This window comes from Anopheles gambiae, chromosome 2 (assembly GCF_943734735.2).
Source record: "Anopheles gambiae chromosome 2, idAnoGambNW_F1_1, whole genome shotgun sequence".
NCBI classification, from domain to species: domain Eukaryota; kingdom Metazoa; phylum Arthropoda; class Insecta; order Diptera; family Culicidae; genus Anopheles; species Anopheles gambiae.
This window is the reverse complement of record NC_064601.1, coordinates 40,785,619-40,803,912: the sequence shown is the minus strand read 5'-3', so window position 1 is coordinate 40,803,912 and position 18,294 is coordinate 40,785,619. Positions and strand designations below refer to the sequence as shown.

The 18,294-nt window shown below is 42.6% G+C and overlaps 1 protein-coding gene across 1 annotated transcript in view; it reads left to right on the top strand.

Moving 5' to 3' along the window:
• The window catches only part of LOC5667758 (uncharacterized), a 549,880-nt gene that overhangs the window by 379,058 nt on the left and 152,528 nt on the right, over positions 1–18,294 (top strand). The window lies entirely within an intron of this gene.

Below are 18,294 nucleotides of genomic sequence, written 5' to 3'. Positions count from 1 at the left end.
TAGCTGTTTCCCTTCCACCGAAACTGGTTTTGTTTACGTTTACGCGCTGTACATAGCACCCTTCGTTATATACTTTTTTGTTGCTATGGAAACCCCTATCAAGAGGGCGGAGCCTGCCCATTCGCTCGTACAGCCAATGGCGACCGGCCACCATGACCAGGTGTTGCGAGCGTGAGGGCGCGTGTGTGTGTGTGCTTCCTAGGGGTGCGTTTCGCTTGCGGGGGGAGAAAAATGAAGTTGTTCATATTTTATGATTTCCTACACACAGTCGCTCCCTGTTTTCCCCCTTCCCGTTCGCGCCCTCTTCTTGCCCACAACCGCTCTGCTGGGTAGTGTGGCCACCGCCTCCTATGTACGATGGCGTTACTATCTTTCGCGTTCGCTGTTCGGTTTATTTTCTGCGCTATGCACATTGCAGTGGACAGAAGCTGCCACAGCGGTAGCAGCTGCTAAATTCTATAAAAGCTGTCCCTTCTTGCGGACGAGCTTCTCGACACACTTCTCCACCTTCACCCCTCTCTCTCTTTCTATCTCTCTCTCTCTCGCTTTCTCATTCCCTTCCCGCTGGGCTGACTTCTTACCATCCCCACACGCAGCCGGGATGAAAAACCAACAATGAAACGATCACAAAATCCCTCCCTTTCTTCAAGTCCGCACGGGCGACGCACAATGCCGAGCAGACACGGGCGCGCCTCGGCCATACCCGAGGGGACTATTCAATTTTCGTTCCATAATTTCTTATTTACTGTGTAATTAATTTTCGGACAAAACGGTCACCCGGTCCACGGCTGTGGTAGTGGCGCGCTCGCACACACTGTGCTGCTCACTCGTTTACTCCGGTCGCGAACAGCGCACCAAGCGGGGGAGAAAGGGGGTGGAAGAGGCAGCTCGGCGATATCTTTCCACCATTTTGTGTGTGAGTAATTTTCGCTCGGTTCAAGGCTCATTTTATTCTGGTTAATTTTTAATGGGTTCTTCTCACTCGCTTCCTTTCAACCCCAGCATCAACCCCCACATCCCTTCGCTGATTGGCGCCCGTCGTCGTATTAAAATGTCAAAGCCCGTTTGGATGGGTGGTTTGAGTTTCCGTGCTTTTTTTGCGCCCTTTTCAGGGCCCACACTGCCGTACGTTCGTGGAAAACAATCCTTTCGTTTTTCTTTTGCAGCGACCGGAAGCGACGGGAACCTTTTCAGTTGGTTGAGCTCTTTTTTGTGCGTTTTTTTTGTGAAAGAAGATTTAACTTTTTTTCATGCGTCCTAAAAAAACGTAAAATAAACTTGCCACTGCCACTGGGCTTTACAAAATGTGGTTTGTGTTTGCGTGTAGCTAATTTTAGTGAACGGTGTATCCTTCCCTTGAAACATAGTTGTCGTTTGATTGTGCCATAATTTAACGTTCAATTTTGTCAAACACTCTATCCTTGTGTCATAACAATCAAACCCTTGATGAATCCTTTTCACCTCTACGGGCAACTAATGAAGGATAATCGCTAAGTAATATGCATTAAATGTGAAGTCAATCGATAAATAATTCTTAACAACTCCCACACTCAGTCGCTTGTACACGCTCAAGCTCAAGCCAGCACCTAATAAGCAATTTTTCGCCTTCATTTCAGCGAATGATATATTGAAACGGAAGCACATTTGCGGTCGCACATTTTACTCTTGACTGGCATGATCCCGGGAGCGCCCACATTAATTGCAAATCATGTCTATTCAACGCGCTGTGCGTGGGGGTTTGTTGAGGGAATGCGAGTAAGAAAGTTAGTAGAATGTGTATAAGATGAGAAGTCGTTTGAATATAAAGGTAAGAAAACATATCTTATTTGGCAGCGAAGCGTTGTTTCAATAGTTAATCTTGTGTAAGTGTGTATTTTATTGCAATGCACATATTTAAAATTCTGTTAAATATCCTTATTAATTGACACAGTGCCTTACGTTGTGTTGTGTTATGCTCATTAAACATTTTATTTGAGTGGAAACTTATAAAAGACAGGTCCTGCAGCAAAGTATAGGAATATATTACCAAATTTAATTCATAAAATAAATAGAATATAGCACTGTCGAATTTAAAAGGATTCTTTTCCAAGTAGTATAACTCTTTCTCAATCAATTTTAAAGATTAATGTATGTGTTAAAATGTCGAATGAAGTTTCAAAGCTTATTTGAATTTCTATAATTCGTTTCTTTATCGGTTACTTGTCGACATCTATTCCAATATACCATCGTTAAACTAAAACCGCATCATGACCATTACATGAATAACATTTATTATAACCTTTAAGGATTATTATTTAATTTCCATACTCTTAAAAGGATAGTTTATAATTAGCCTACACTTTAGATCTTTGGCGTTACATATAAAAAATAACATATTATTGAAATTTGATCAATCACAGCAACAATATATAAAAATTTGTTTACAACGCTATATTTACAGTTATTATAATTTGATACTTTTTTATAACTATTTCTTCTCTTTTAAATATATCTCAATGTTTTTCCTACTTAATGTTTGCAAATAGCAGTAATAATAAAGTATTTTTGACTTGATACCTGTTTTTAAATCAAAATAAGGAAACATTGAAGAGCAGAAAATCAGATGGAAAATAACACACTTTTCACAATTTAAAACTACCTAAATGACATGTGAATCAAGCTCCACTGAAACGAACGATTCTCGCGCCTAAAATGATTCCTATTTATCTTCACTGGCTCCTTTAAAAAAACATCGTTTTAACCGCGCACTTCTGGAGCGCAAAGTATCATAACACTCACACACCTATCACACTCAATGGCGGCATTTATACCGCGCCTTTAATGAATGCTTCGTGTTCGGCAGCGTTCCAAATCCCCCATAAGCATCGTGCGCCCGTACGCACGAACGATACGCACGCAAGATGCAGAGCAGGGCAACGCCACCGGCGTAAAACCTCCCATTAGTGATCACATTATTAATCAACCACTTAACATGTAACAAACCGTTTTAAACGGCGCTCATCATTATGTTCCTCACCCAGCCCAGCTGCATCGCATACCGTGCAGCAGCCCGCCAGTTCTTCGCACTTCATTTTCTGCTGTCCCAGTTTTCACGGCTCTTTGAAGAATTTTGACTACATTTCTTTCGGGGTTTTGGTGGTGTTTGTTTACTTTCCTCTCGCCGCGGCGCCCTTTGTCACCCGGACCGATGAATACACAGGACACAAAAGGAGGAAAATGAAAAATTCTCTCTTAATTTTGTCTCATAATTTTCCATCCAACGCTGCATTGCTTGCATGCCTCCCAATTTTCCATTCCGTGATACTTTACAGCCACTCACGCTCTCTCTCTCTCTCTCTCTGTGGCCGGATGCTGTAAGATGCTTCACCGCAAAACATTACCCACAACATCGTACCGCTTTTGTCGCTTGGTCGCTGCATTTTGTTTCCTTCTTCCTTGTTTTTTCTTTTTGTTTTTCCTTGCTTCCGCCGACAAACTTTAACACAAGCACACGGTAATCATGACTTTACCGAAAGTCAGAGGCGCCCGGTTTTCCCCCGGCCGGAGTTCCACCAGACCGAAGCAAAAAAGGGGTTGTCCTTCTGCACGGAGAGATTCTTGAATATGTAAGAAATAGCAAAGGGCAACGAAGAAAAAGAAACAAAAAAACAGCTTCAAAAACGGAAATTGATTTATTACAGCAGTGACACTAAACGAAATGTAAGGGAAAGGTTCTTCCATCCTGGTTCCGTTCCCTTCCTTCCAACGCGCGCAATGTTACATCTGAACCGAAAAGGGACAAAATGTGTCATTAATTAGATCGCTGGTCAACTGTGTCGTGTCTAGCAGTCTATTCTATTCTACATTCTCCATTTACATCGCCGAGTGGCGCCATTGCCAGCACTGAGGCATGAAATATTTCGATCGAACGAGCGTGAAGCTTCCTAATCGTTCGTTCCAATTGCAATCTTTCAATTAAAATTGAGATCTTTTGTTCAGGAAGCAGGACTAGGTAGACTACGAACAATCGAGTGACAGTATGGAAATAAATGTAGGAACGAGGCTTTGGACAACGGTTTGAAGGCATTACTAAAACATCAGAATCGATTCAATGCTTTTATTATTTACCCAATTTTTTGATTGCTGGAAATATAATTAAAAAATTGAATCAATCTTTTCTAATGAGTACTTTTAGAGTGTACTGGTTACATTCGCTTTCACCTTTATCTCATTGACAAACATAATGGCATGCATTTTCGCTCCTTTTGATTTGCAGTCAACGTTTGTCATTTTCAACCTTATGTTGCATGATTTTGATACGATTGATTAGAGATATAATTAACAAATTACAAGTTAAAAACATAAATTGTCCCAGATAGCTCAGGTTTTAATGGTATAATTTTAATCAATATGTTAAAAATATTTTTTTTTAGTTTTTATTGCACAAAACATAAGCACCATCCAGTTTCCCATTAGTGTGATTAAATATATTTCAAAATTGAATAAAGATGTTCTATTACTTGTTTATTATTTTTCTGACTATTTTGTGTCGATATTAATTATATCAGTAAAAATCTACATTTTGCTTGACAGAAAAACGAGCTGACCTAATATCTAATATCTAATAATATTCTAACTCCCGCTTGGCCATTCCGCAAAACCCACTAAACACAAACTCGCAGCCAATAAAAAGACACAGACAAACGATATCATGAACATCGGTCGCTCCATGAACATATCAGAGCTCCAATGTGTGTTATCAACAATAAAAATAAAACACATACACACACACACTCCCCACTTATAGTGTGTCGTTTTGTATTATTGCTGCGCACGTGTCACAGATTTTGCTGAAAACGATACCAAACGTTCTCTGATTTCCAACCACTATCTAAACCCGTACCCCCCCGGTTCGCGCTAAGTGGTGTTTGCTATTGCCGGTAGTATGAGTGTGTATATACGTGTGTAAGGAGGGAGATTTCGGTGATTCGCTTCCCACCGAGGCAAGAAGCTAAGGGATGAACGAATCGTAGCCCATAGGCCGAACCCGAGCCGTTGAAGTACAGTCGCATCCAAACGAATCGGTGTCCCATAAATATTGGCTGCTACAGACACTCCCGAACAGTGCTGCTACACTCAAGGGAGGAAGAAGTTGAACACCATTTAGAGGGAAAGAGAGAGAGAGAGCGAGAGAGACTAAGAGAGTCAGAGAAAGAACGAAATCGTTTATCTAAATCGACCAGAGGGATGGGATGTGCCGTCGTCGTGCGAATGTGCGATTATATGCTATTGAGAGAGGGATGGAAAGCGGGGGAAATCTATTTGCGGGCGATGAATTTTTCATCACACAAACCCATCCTCTTCCTCGCTCTAGGCAGTGGGGTTCGCACGCAACCGTACTTCCGGAACCGGTGCCATATCCTGCCAACGTATGCTCGTATTTTCCAAGCATTATTTTCAAACAAATATTTTAACAAGATAAGTGATTGTAATTGAGCGTTCGCCTCTTCCCTGGTGCCTTGTTCCCGGCAAACCCATCCCCTGGGATGGTTAGTGAAGGGAAGTTGGAGAGAGCATATTATTATGCTGCGAGCTATTGTCTATATACTTTACCCCATTTTCACCTCAGAAGAAGCGCAGGATATCATATAAACGTTGGAAAATACGCTTGTGCTAATGAAGCGGAAGAGATTTGAAGTTTTTTTTCAAACTCGCTATTACCTTCTTTATATCATAGGAAGTAGACAAAACTTATATTACTTTAAAACACTTTTTTTGAACCATAACACCTTTTGTTGAGTAGCGCTACGATTCGGAAAGTAAATCTTTTGGCAAAACCTTTTTTACATGCACTTTTGATAAGATCGCATAAAAAATTAGTTTTATTTGCTTCCGTATTGTTCGACTTCCTTTTTGCTACTGACCTTTCCTCCACTCTCTCTCTTTCTATCTCTCACACTCTCTCGTGTTGTCGCTCTCATTTCTCTTCTTCTCGCAAATCGCACTCTTTGCGGAAGCAGTTTACCGCGTTCAAGAAAGGCCTATTTACCTTGTCTATAGACCTATATCGGTTTCTGCGGTCGTACCTTACACCCCCACCCGTAATCCTGGTCTAGTATCACAGGCCAGTGTTACTTTATATCAACGACCGCTAAATTACACGTCCCTCTTTTAAATATTCCACTTGCAGTTCTTACTAATGCTTGACGGCACCTATCATCTTTAGAAAGTATAATCTCCTCTATAACTCCTCGTATCCATTGTTTTCTGTTTTTTCCTTCTGCTATGAACACTATATCTCCTTTCTTTAAAGGGTTGGACTCGGCGAACCATTTCGATCTATTATTTATGCCTGGCAAATATTCATATATCCACCTCTGCCACAACTGTTCCACGTATAATTGTGATAGCTTATACTTATCGCGAAGCGCTTCTGCATTATTAGGGCTTGCTGAGACCAAATGTGGTTCATTTGGAGATACTCCCCTTAAAAAATTGTTCGGACTTAGCGCGTCCGACGATTCATCCGCCACATACGTTAAAGGTCGCGAGTTTACCAGGTCTTCAGCTTCCGTGATCGACGTAAGAAGGACTTCATCTGTCAATCGCTTTCCTTCTTGTAGAACCTCTAAAGCAGCTTTAACAGTCCGCACCATTCTCTCCCATGAGCCGCCCATATGCGGTGTACCGGGTGGAATGAATCGCCAAGAAGTTCGCGCGTTAGTCAGCTCGTTGGCGCATTCTTCGTCGACCGCCTGCATCCGTTCCACTAGTTCCTTACTGGCTGCCTTCAAATTCGTCCCATTGTCTGAAATAAATTCTGAAGGAGGGCCTCGACGGCAGATAAATCTTCTAATAGCCATTAAACATGACGATGCACTCAAATCGTAGGCTACTTCTAAGTGCACCGCACGTACTACAAGACATGTGAAGAGGACAATCCACCTTTTTTGACGACTGCGACCTACCGTCACCTCGATTGGGCCGAAATAATCGATTCCGACACTGCTGAATGGGCGTTGCGTGTTGCTGATCCTTTCAGGAGGTAATGGTGCCATTCTGGGAACTGCCGGCCGACTTCGCTTGACTTTACACCAAACGCAACCGCTTACGGTTTTTCTCACTGCTGCATTCATATTTATAATGAAGTAACGTTGCTTAAGATCGTTTTTCACTGCCTCTCGAAAAGCATGTCCATGCTTTTCATGGTACCACTGAATGATTTTTCCGGTGATGGAGTGGTGCCTGTGCAGAATGATTGGAAATCTTAAATCAAAAGGAAGTACTTCTTCATTAATGGTGCGCCCTTCCATGCGAATAATTCCATCGCCGTCGATCAATGGTGTTAGGCGATATAACATGCTCGACTTCTCAAGAGGAATCCACTCTTCTGCTGACAAATTCATGTTATGTCTCAATACCTTTAGTTCATCTCCGAAACATTCCGCCTGAGCCATTTTTAAGAGAATACACTCTGCTTTATAATGCTCTTCTTTAGTTAAAGGAACGTTTATTTTTTTCCAATTTGCCGTGATTATTTTCTTCCGCTGTAGTTTGGTCGCTTTAAATGTTTCTAGCTCTTTCCCATCTCGTCTACGTTTACAATTGGATATAAATCTAATCACACATGCCATAGTGCGAATTAGTATAGTCCATTTTGAGATACGTGTCACATCAATGAGGGGTTTCTGGAGATCTACCTCATGGTACAGGTGAATTGCGCGTAATCCTTCTTCAGTGTTTGCGCCAATACTTGGTTGATTTGGCCATTCTAATTCATTTTTGTATAAAAATGCAGGTCCTTTGAGCCATACTGCTTCCGGATCGAAACACCATTCTTTACAACGTTTCGTCAGTTTATCTGCTACATTTTCATTCGAAGGAGTCCAGCGCCAATCCATCACACTCGACGTTTCCAAGATTTCACCAATCCGGAAAGCAACAAAGGGTTTGTATCGATGTTGGTCGGATCGTATCCACGATAATACGGTACGAGAATCGCACCAGAGAAATTGCTTCGTAATTGCCAATCTATGCATTTTCTTTACTGTGTTCACTAACCTTGCGCCTAGAACTGCTGCGCATAGCTCTAACTGTGGAATCGTACGTTCTTTGATAGGTGCTACCTTTGATTTGCTCATCACCAAAGCACACTGGATGCTATCAAAGAACACGGCTCTGAAGTACGCTACACACCCATATGCAGATTGACTAGCATCCACAAACACATGCAATTGAAGCTCTTTGATCTGTTTTGTAGAAAACCCACCAAAATATGCTCGCGGGATTTTAATCGCTTCGATTTTTGGCATCAATTGTCTCCAATTTTCCCAATTTTTTAGCGTCGAATAGTCGATGGGTTCATCCCAATCGCATCCAGTTCTCCATAACTCTTGAACGAGCATTTTTCCTAACACTGTGAATGGTGTCAGGTATCCCATTGGATCAAACAGCGACATCACGCAACTGACAACTATTCTCTTCGAAGGGTGATCATTTTCATAAGCTTTAGAAGGTGGTGCGAATTGAAATGTGTCATCCTTTACATTCCACATTATGCCCAGAACTCGATCAACTTTCGTAATACGCTCTGAACATTTCTCTTTAAATTGAATTGATAGCGCAGGATTTTGTTCTCCCATGTCCTCGCTAAATCCTTTTCCATTACTGACCCAATTTCGTATATGGAAACCACCTTTTGAGTGTACATATGTTACTTGCTTTGCCAATCGTACTGCTTGTTCTATTGAATCCGCACTATCATAATAGTCATCAACGTAGTGTCGGTTCTTTATTGCATCGCAAGCTTCAGGATATGTCTCACTATACTCGTCGGCATTCTTATTTTTTACAAACTGTGCCGAACATGGCGAGCATGTTGATCCGAAGGTGGCAACATCCATAACGTATGTTATTGGTTTCTCATTTTCTGGGTCAGGGAACAAGAATCTTTGAGCTTGTTTATCTTCCTTTCTAATTGCAATTTGGTGGTACATCTCTTTGATATCTCCACCAAATCCAATTGGACCTTCTCTGAAGGGACATATAACCGATGGCAGCGAGCAAAGCATATCAGGGCCCTTTAGCAATTCCGTGTTCAAAGACACACCTCTAACGGTTGCAGCTGCATCCCAAACTAATCTGAGTTTTCCTGGTTTGTTTGGGTTTTTTACCACATTAAGTGGGAGATACCATACTGAAGCAGGGTCCGTTTCATCTAACTCTTTTTTAGTCACCTTATGAGCATAATTCTTTAATTCATACTCTTCTATCATCTTATGTATGGCTTCTTCCAGTTCCTTGTCCTTCGCCATTTTTCGTTTCAAACCATCTAAACGCCCTTTTGCCATTTGGAAACTGTCAGGAAACTTTCGTTCATCTGATTTCCAAAGGAGTCCCGTCTCAAATCTGTCACCTATACGCACCGTGGTCGCTTGCAAGATATCGTTCGCTCTGCGATCTTCTTTAGCTACTGGCAGCTTGGCTCCAAGAACGTCAGAATTTTCTAAAGTGTATTGCATTCTTAAAACGTCATACAGCTCTTCGTTGGTAACTGGAACGATAGTATGGTAATTAATGCGTTCATTTGGTATATTGCTTACCGTACTCTTCGGGCCATAAATTGACCAACCGATCTTGCTTTTCACGGCGATTGGCTCTCCTGGCTTGCCAATTTTCGACTCCATCGGGGCGAATAAATGCAGGTTGTCCAGTCCTAGCAGTATCCTCACGGGCTCATTTGCCGCCTCTTCAATTGGCACACCTTTCAGGTGTGGGTATTGCTGCTGTAGATAACGATAGGACTCTCTTTGAGAAGGAAGCACAAGCTTTTCCACGGTTCGTGCTCCCTTTAGTAGAAAGCTCTCTGATGATCCTCTTGTGGATAAAACGACATCGATTTTCCTTGACTTATCTTCCCGTCGTTCGACGTCTGCACTCCAGCTCACCACTAGCGGCTCATTTACGCCTTGAATGCCAAGCGCATCGGCAACTTCATCCTCAACAAATGTTCCCGAAGCCCCTTCGTCCAGAAAGGCCACCGTATCATAAGTACGATCACCCGCCGATAACGTAACTGGCATCGTTCGAAAAACCGTGGAAGGATATTTTCCACGATGTGCGTTGCACGCAGCTTCCACTAGGGTAGACGTCTGATGCAGCAAAGGATGGTGGTGATCGTTGCATCCCTCAAACCCGCATGCACGCCTAAACCGACACACAGCTCTTCCGTGATTGTTCAGACAGTTCTCGCATAACGAATTTTTCCTTACGTAGTCCAGCCGGCTTAGTACTGAAAGATTCTTAAATTCGTTACATTCTCTCACCTTGTGCGAAATGCTGTTGCAAACGTAGCACTTTTTGACGTCCCTGTTTTCGATCGCATGATGATTTAGGTTTGCACGGGTCCCGGAACGGAAATTTCCTCTGTTGGTCTTGTAGCTTCCGAAATCCTTCACTTCCGTGATATCCTCCGTAAGGGCAGTCAGGTAGCTTGAAAACACTTGTAGAGATTTTCCACGCCTATGCCGTTTATATCTTACCCAATCCAACTGGTAACCTGGAGGGAGCTTCTCCTCCAGCTCTTCGACGAGCAAAGGATTGCTTAAATGCTCCGTCAGCTTCGCACCCACGATGTGTCCGACCAATTGTTTTACTGCGAGTCCGAAATTTATAAACGTCTCCAGTCGATCAGCATCCGGAGCAGGTACAGCTCGAACCTTGCGTAACAGCGCCTTCAGGATACGACGAGGTTTCCCAAATAAATTTCGCAGCTCCTTTATCATGTCCGGAACAGCATCCGCGAGCATCAACGTTCCATTTACCGCTTCCAATGCATCTCCACTTAGGCTTTGTCTCAATCGTTGTAAGTTTTCGAGGTTAGAAAAGCCACATGCTTTTGTCGTGTCCTCGAAACAGCTGATAAACGCCGGCCAATCCTCGGGGGCACCACTAAACGGGGGTAATGGCATCGATAAACGTTTACGTGCCGACTCTTGACGACGCGTAAGGGGTTTTTCTTCAACCTCCGTTTCCACATCACTTTCAACGAGCTCACGATCACCGCTAGATAAATCCTCACTCGCCGTGCTGCGCTCATCCTCATCCATCTCCTTTGTTGCACTACGACTTGTCACGCAAGGGTTATCAACGGGACGACGTTGATTGCGTTTCAATTTGGAAACCTTCAAACGCAAATTCTCAATCTCGTTATCTTTCTCTCGCATCTCTGCGTCGTATTTGGCTACAAGCGCATTGATGCTTTTCTCCTTGCTCGATTTCGTTTTACTTCTTTTCTCACCGTTTAGCTTCAATTGCTGCGCACCACGTGTCTGCTTAGTGGTGTGCGTCTGCTGCGCCGATTCTCCTTTCTCGATCATCTCCACTCTCGCTGCAACGGCCAATACGGCATCCACAACGTCGCCGGTCTCGTTCTTACTTTCGGGAATACGCTGCGTCGTCGGCTTCGATTCCCGTGACGGTCCAGCCTCTTCGTCGTGCTCCGTTTTGCGTTCCATCGTCTGGCAGAACAAGCACTCGATGCAGGTAGAGATTCACGATCACTTTTAGTATTGTGGTAACAAACTAATTTTTTATTGTTGAGTAGCGCTACGATTCGGAAAGTAAATCTTTTGGCAAAACCTTTTTTACATGCACTTTTGATAAGATCGCATAAAAAATTAGTTTTATTTGCTTCCGTATTGTTCGACTTCCTTTTTGCTACTGACCTTTCCTCCACTCTCTCTCTTTCTATCTCTCACACTCTCTCGTGTTGTCGCTCTCATTTCTCTTCTTCTCGCAAATCGCACTCTTTGCGGAAGCAGTTTACCGCGTTCAAGAAAGGCCTATTTACCTTGTCTATAGACCTATATCGGTTTCTGCGGTCGTACCTTACACCTTTCATTATATGCTTTCTTTCCATGTTTTATGTTAACCTTTATTTGATATTTCAAGCATTTGGCACTCTTATACACACTTCAAGGCACGCGGCTAAACCACGATTTGATCACATTGTGTGAGGTTTCTTTTCACATTTGCCACAGCTGTAAACTGTTAACCTGCAGTTGGGAGAAACCATCCCTAACCTTCCTCGCTCAAGTGGGATCTTTCCACGCAACAAAGGGATGGAAGTCAATTACTTTGTAATTTTCATCATATTTTCTTCATCCCGACTCCATTGCAACTCACCTTTCTTTTCTCTTGCAATTTCAATTGTCCTTTCCAACATCCTCCCTATCGTCCGTATGAAGTTTCAAATTTTCAGCCTAGAGTGGCTGTTGTTTTTTTTTTTGCAAACCGTAGTGAAATTCGTAGAACACACTCCAGTGCGCCACTCGTGTACAGTTTGGAGTCATGCTGAGCCAACCTGCAGCTCTCGCACACAACGGGCAAACAATCATCCAAAGGTATTGGATCCTCCCAGCGGGATGAGGGTGATGAGATGAGATTTCTGATGAATTCGCTTTAAATTTGACGCTTGACAGTTTGGCGAAAAATGGAACAGGAGAGTGTGAGTGGAAAATGATACCCCTCGTCTAGTAGAAAAAAAGGAAACAAAACAACGAAACAAGGTGCACCAAATAGGCCGAACATGTTCCTGGACTCGCAAGCTGGCTTGCATTTGAATGATGGCTGACTTTTGGGTTTTGGCACGAACATAACAACACAGACACACACACAGACAGGCTTGTGTGCGGGTGGCAAATGGCTTTGTTTGTGCATTGTGACATTTGTTCCATTGATCGAGCTCAAGAGCCGCCGAGGGTGCTGAGGCGGTCCAGTTCTTGCCAATAATGCACTTTTGATGAACGTTAATAGTGTCGGCATTGTTGCGCGAAGGGACACGCTTACTTCATTAAATATTCTTTAATCCTCTTTAACGAATGGCAAACGCATGATGGCGGCGCATGCTTAAGCGCTTAGGATTATGGCGTTGACATTTCGTTAAAATTGACAACTATCTTACTAATCCATATAAGCGAGTTGCATTCTGTGCGATTTGTTGGGATGTATTGGAAGTTTTTAAATGTAAATCATGAAATAAAATGAGGAAAACACAAAGTGCGCGTCAGCAAAGCATGTACAGGTGAATTTAAATTATTTACAAATCTGATATCAAAATTATTTGTCTAATACAGTGTTTGGCTTAAGAAAGAAAATAGTTTGTAATTTAATGTAAAATCACATCACGTATAATTTGCTCAACATATGCACAAAAACTACTTGAACTTTGACTGTTAACAGCGAAAAGGCAAAATGAACACCGTAAACTATTTTCAATAACTAACAGAGACGTTTAAGGAGCATACAGCCAAGTAGTATCGCGTGTGAAACCCATCCATCAAACACCACGTCATCTATATTTATAATCCAATCCGTCACTCACCGATTTTGATTGATCACTAAATTATTTAGTGCGAAACAGATCGCTGACTGTGTCCCACAATTATCACATGTTCGAGAGTGCGGGTATGCCGTTCTCATCATTTACCTTGAAAACCGTTAAGATCCCATGGGATCTAAAGGTTTCTCTGCTATTCTTAGATCGATCATCGAATGTCGAACAGCGTCGTACTGCTGATTTTGGATCTTTTCCGCGAAGGTTTGCTATCCTAAGCTCCTCTATACCCAGGCCTGGGTAACTAACGATAATTAGAGGGTAATTAATTTGTGATAGACTATCCGTAGAGTCAACCAACACTTCAACCGTTCTCTCCCCTTCCAAAACTGCATATGTGATCGCTGTCCCTGTCAGTTGTGCCTGTTATGCGTCATTGCGAAAGAATGGATTTGAAGGGTACAGGTAACCTTACCAATGGCTCATAAATTGTCGTCTATTCTCTTCTGCAGCGGTTGCGGTTTTGTAACCATTCCGACAGGACCCACCATCGATCCGTCCAACCATCTACGGAACCCTACCAATTAAAACGGTACTGCACGGGGATGGCCCTATCGGTTGAACCGATTGACTCCGTAGCACGTACTACGGAGCGCTACGAGATCGTCGTTTAACAACAAACAAATGACACATTTTACAAGGCCTCCGGTACAAAACATGATTGGTTACGTTTTCCAAACTGTCCCATTTTGACAGCTGCACCAAGAGAACCCTTAAAGAGAGCTCGGTATGGTCGGACGCCTTGCTCTTACCTCGGGTATGGCCAAAAGAATCGACATACGACCCCGACCATCATCATGGCAAAATAAACGCTTGAAAAGCGTATCGAGAAGGAAAAAAGCGTCGGGCATGGCACCGATCCGAACTGCAACTGCACTGCAATGACACAGGGCTACGAAAATCAACCACAACGAACTGACTGCAGTCGATTTTTATAACCTTTGGCTTTGGACTCTGTCATCTACTTCAAACCGAGAGTTTCGAGATCAATAGCATAAGAATTGGTGCTGAAGCTTGCAACAAAAACGGAGGACCACTCACGGTGCGACACGAAAGCTGAAGCCAACACCTTGAGTCGACATTCTTCGACCGTGCCGGGTTTTACTGCCGGGCAGAAGAGACAACAGACACTGTGACGATGGTAAATATGACTTTAATGAGTTGAACCACTCGAAATCGCACAATAGGCATGACAACCGTCGTCCCACAGGGAAACAAGAGGGGGGAAATATTGAAGATCCTACGATCTTCTTTGCCGATTTGACATGCCAAACACGAGTGTCTGCTTACTATAGCAGTAATGATGGATCGGATTTCCGTCGAATTGAGTGCATTGGATAGAGTCTTCAAGAATGCCAAGAATTGCTTACAAATAGTTGAAATATCGTTATGCATCTTAAAAGTGGTATATGTACATTTATTATTCTTACTTTAATCCTTTGATATTTTTATTTGCTTAGTGGTTCATTTATTTGATTTCTGTTTTTTTGCTGCCCATTTTTACTGTAGTTGGCCGGATGTGAGATGTTTTTTATAGCTTTTTTGCTTCTACATGTCTTAATTGATTCATTCTTACATTGGTTTATTGGTTATCGTTGTCTTTTGGAACACTTGTACTTTAATGTATTTTCGGTAGTATATGTGTAAAATCATTTGCTTTAATATGGTTACATCACACAACCCATGGAACAGTTGCCAACTCAATCGACTCAATAACATGACCGTCATGGGTTCAAGTCCCGAATGGGAACCGTCCCCCCGTAGCAAGGATTTACTGTATCCGGCTGCGTGTAGTAATGAATTAAATTTCGAACTATTGTACAGGCCAGGCATGTCATCGTAGGACATTACGCCAAATAGAAGGAGAAGATTATACAACCAAATAAGCGCAAAATATAACCTTATCCAACAATTAATAATGTTTACTAGTAACGAACCATTAGCAAATAAGTTTTTTTTGTTCAAGCACTCCTATCACCAAAATAATATGTATATATTCTCAATTTTCGATATTTGAGTTTTGCGGCAAATTCTAATAACAATAATTATTATTCAACAATGCTTCGCATTAAAGAAATCTGTTCATTCAAATGTTTTTGTTGAAATACCTTTAAGTTTGAACTCTAGTCTGCAAGTATTTAAAGTATTTTTTGAGTAAATTTACATTCTAAAGATGATGATTTTGGTTTTCGTCCCTTTGTTTATGTGTCTTCTTAGTTTTTATTGTTTTATCGCCACGCTCCAAAGAACCATCGGTTTTGCAACCCACCGAAAAGTGAAAGATAAACCTTCGTACATTGAAACCATGGTGATGCGCTTTCTGTCATCAGTCGTTTTTATTTTCGCTCGTTATCAGCACTCCCCGATCGTAATCCGCTTCTAACGAGATGGCTTGTTTCGTACTTTTCAATTCACTCCCGGGCTCTTTCATGCTGGCCATGGTGCCTTGGCAAATGCTCAAAATAATGGCCAACACACGAATAAAGATAAAGCCAAACAGCATTCCCAGAGCAACTGAAATAGCCGAAAATTGATTTCATAACTGTGATTGTGCGATTGTGACTCTAGGAGCCGATTTTGGAAAAGTTTCTGAAACGATTACCCATAGCTTTTCTGATAACCGATCTAGCAAATGGTATGCGCTTCCATGATTACCCTGAGGCGTTGGACCATCACTGCATTCACCGTTTGATCATCCTTTGCTAATCATCGAGATCTAGCTAATAAGGATGCCGTTTGTCCCAATGCTGAGCACGACACAGCCATCCAAAACCAGCAAACCACCAGCATTCGGGGTTAGTCTCCCATACGGGAAGCTTGACAGATTGGTTAATCAGATAAGGGTTAACTGGGAGACGTGACGTGCATCGCTAGTATAATAATTGCTGTTGATTAGGGGTGGTTCGTAAATTAAGAGAACGCATAATACCGTATGCCTTCCCTGTACCGCTAGATCTAAAATGGCGATTGCTACTGCAACGATATGCTAATTTGTGTCGATGAGGGAGCCTTTGGCAATCAACTCGTGAACATGTATTGACCAAAAGACAACGAAGGTAAGTTGTAAATCATTACAGGATACGGTAGGAGGATCAGCGATAGTGAGGGGATTAAATAGTTAATGCTGGTTTACGACTATTTTGATAGCGTTAATTAAATTATTCACAGAGTACCAATGGCACCAATTTTTGCTTTGGTCTTTAATACTCTTGAAATATGCCATATATCAATTGAAATATGCCGATACTATGGACACAATTATACAGTAAAAATAAGCTCTAAATAAGCTGTTTGTTATAATATATTCAACGATCGAATCGAACGATCCTCAGGATCGCGGTTTCGGTTACTTATACAAATCCCTATAGCACGAAGAGTCTTTTCGTCTTACTCTTCTCCTTCTTCTTCGCCTATTCTAAGCGACATACCATTTTTCCGAAACCCGCTCCATTTGTTTCGGTGCATCATTATGGGAGTATGCAGAGGTAATTGGACACCATACGCCGGCCCGAGAGCCTGAACACTTGCAAGAAAGTGAGAATAGTGATTAATTGCCCGCAGCCTTTGGCGGTATTTTGCCGCCAGCAGAACTCCGAGCTTTGCAGATTTCCTAGAACATCGACTATACAACAAATTTAGGTCCTAAATTGTACAACTGTATTTATCGCGCAGCTACAGATGCTTCAGAACCGTTTGTTAGGCTGTGTAATTTATAGGACATAGCATATTGCACTGTTCTGACATTTGTTTGACGTCCGGGGTTGTAGATCACTGTGCCATGGGTAAGCCTCCACAATAATCGATCGAATAAGCCATCTAATTTCCCCACTTTTCGTTAGCAATACCCCGTAACGGCTGTGCAAACGGCGCTGGATAGGAACACATCGATTCCAAGCTTGACCAAACCGCCGGTTGGACTGGTTTTGAGCGAAAGAAGAAAAAACATATGTTTTGACCGCAACATAAATCATCGGATCATCTCCGAGCCGGAGCCGTTCCACTCGCAGTAAAAGCGGGTCCGAATCTACGAAACAGTTTCTAAGCCCTTACGCCCGTACGGATTGGACGATCTAAGAAGCCGCCGTACCGAACCCATGCCTTGAAATGGACAACTTAAGCAAAACCGTCTCACAAACCTCAACTCGGTTGCTCAGTGACTTATGACCAATGTCACAGAGCGCACTTGTTCCCTCTGTCTCAAGTTGCAGTGTGACGTTCTTCGCACTGTGCAATGCGAGCGCACCCGTTCCAAAAGGATCTTTAAGCATTCCCCTGGGCTATCCCTAGACCGGCGATCACAGGCCGCGCTAATAAGGCGCAACCGAGCCTATGGGTGTAGTATTTAAAGCGTTAGACTTTCGCGACACGAGGCACGACACGCCCCTGGCGCCAGTTGCAAGAGTGTTGGATGGTTCCTTGTGGACTACAACGAAATATGCTGGAATAATTATCTCCGCGGGGCAGACCCCGCTGCTCGCGCCGTCATTTGGGTATCGCGCCGAAAAGCGTATCCAAATCGTAAAATTTCACGGATTGTTCTTATGAAGTGCGTGTTTTCTCCTGTCCCACCCGGGTTCGCCTGGCCGGGACGCAAAAGCAATAGATAAGGTCCTAAAGTGTAGCTGTCATTGGGCTCTTAGCTTGACTCATACGGAGTGAGGGCGAAAATTAGGAATGATTTATTAGCTTTCTTGTGTGATGGTTTAACGCCGCGGCAAAAACAACGCTCTTGAGACGCCTTTCTTTCCAGGACAATACGCATAATACAAAAGGCTGTTAAATTATGTTTAAAAGGTAAATAAGATTGGTATATGCGTTCCCGCGATACAGTCGTCAACTTGCACAACTTAACAACAAATCAGTCGGAAGTTCAAGACTAGAATGTACCGCTGCGTGGTACTGAACAAGTCCCAAAAGCC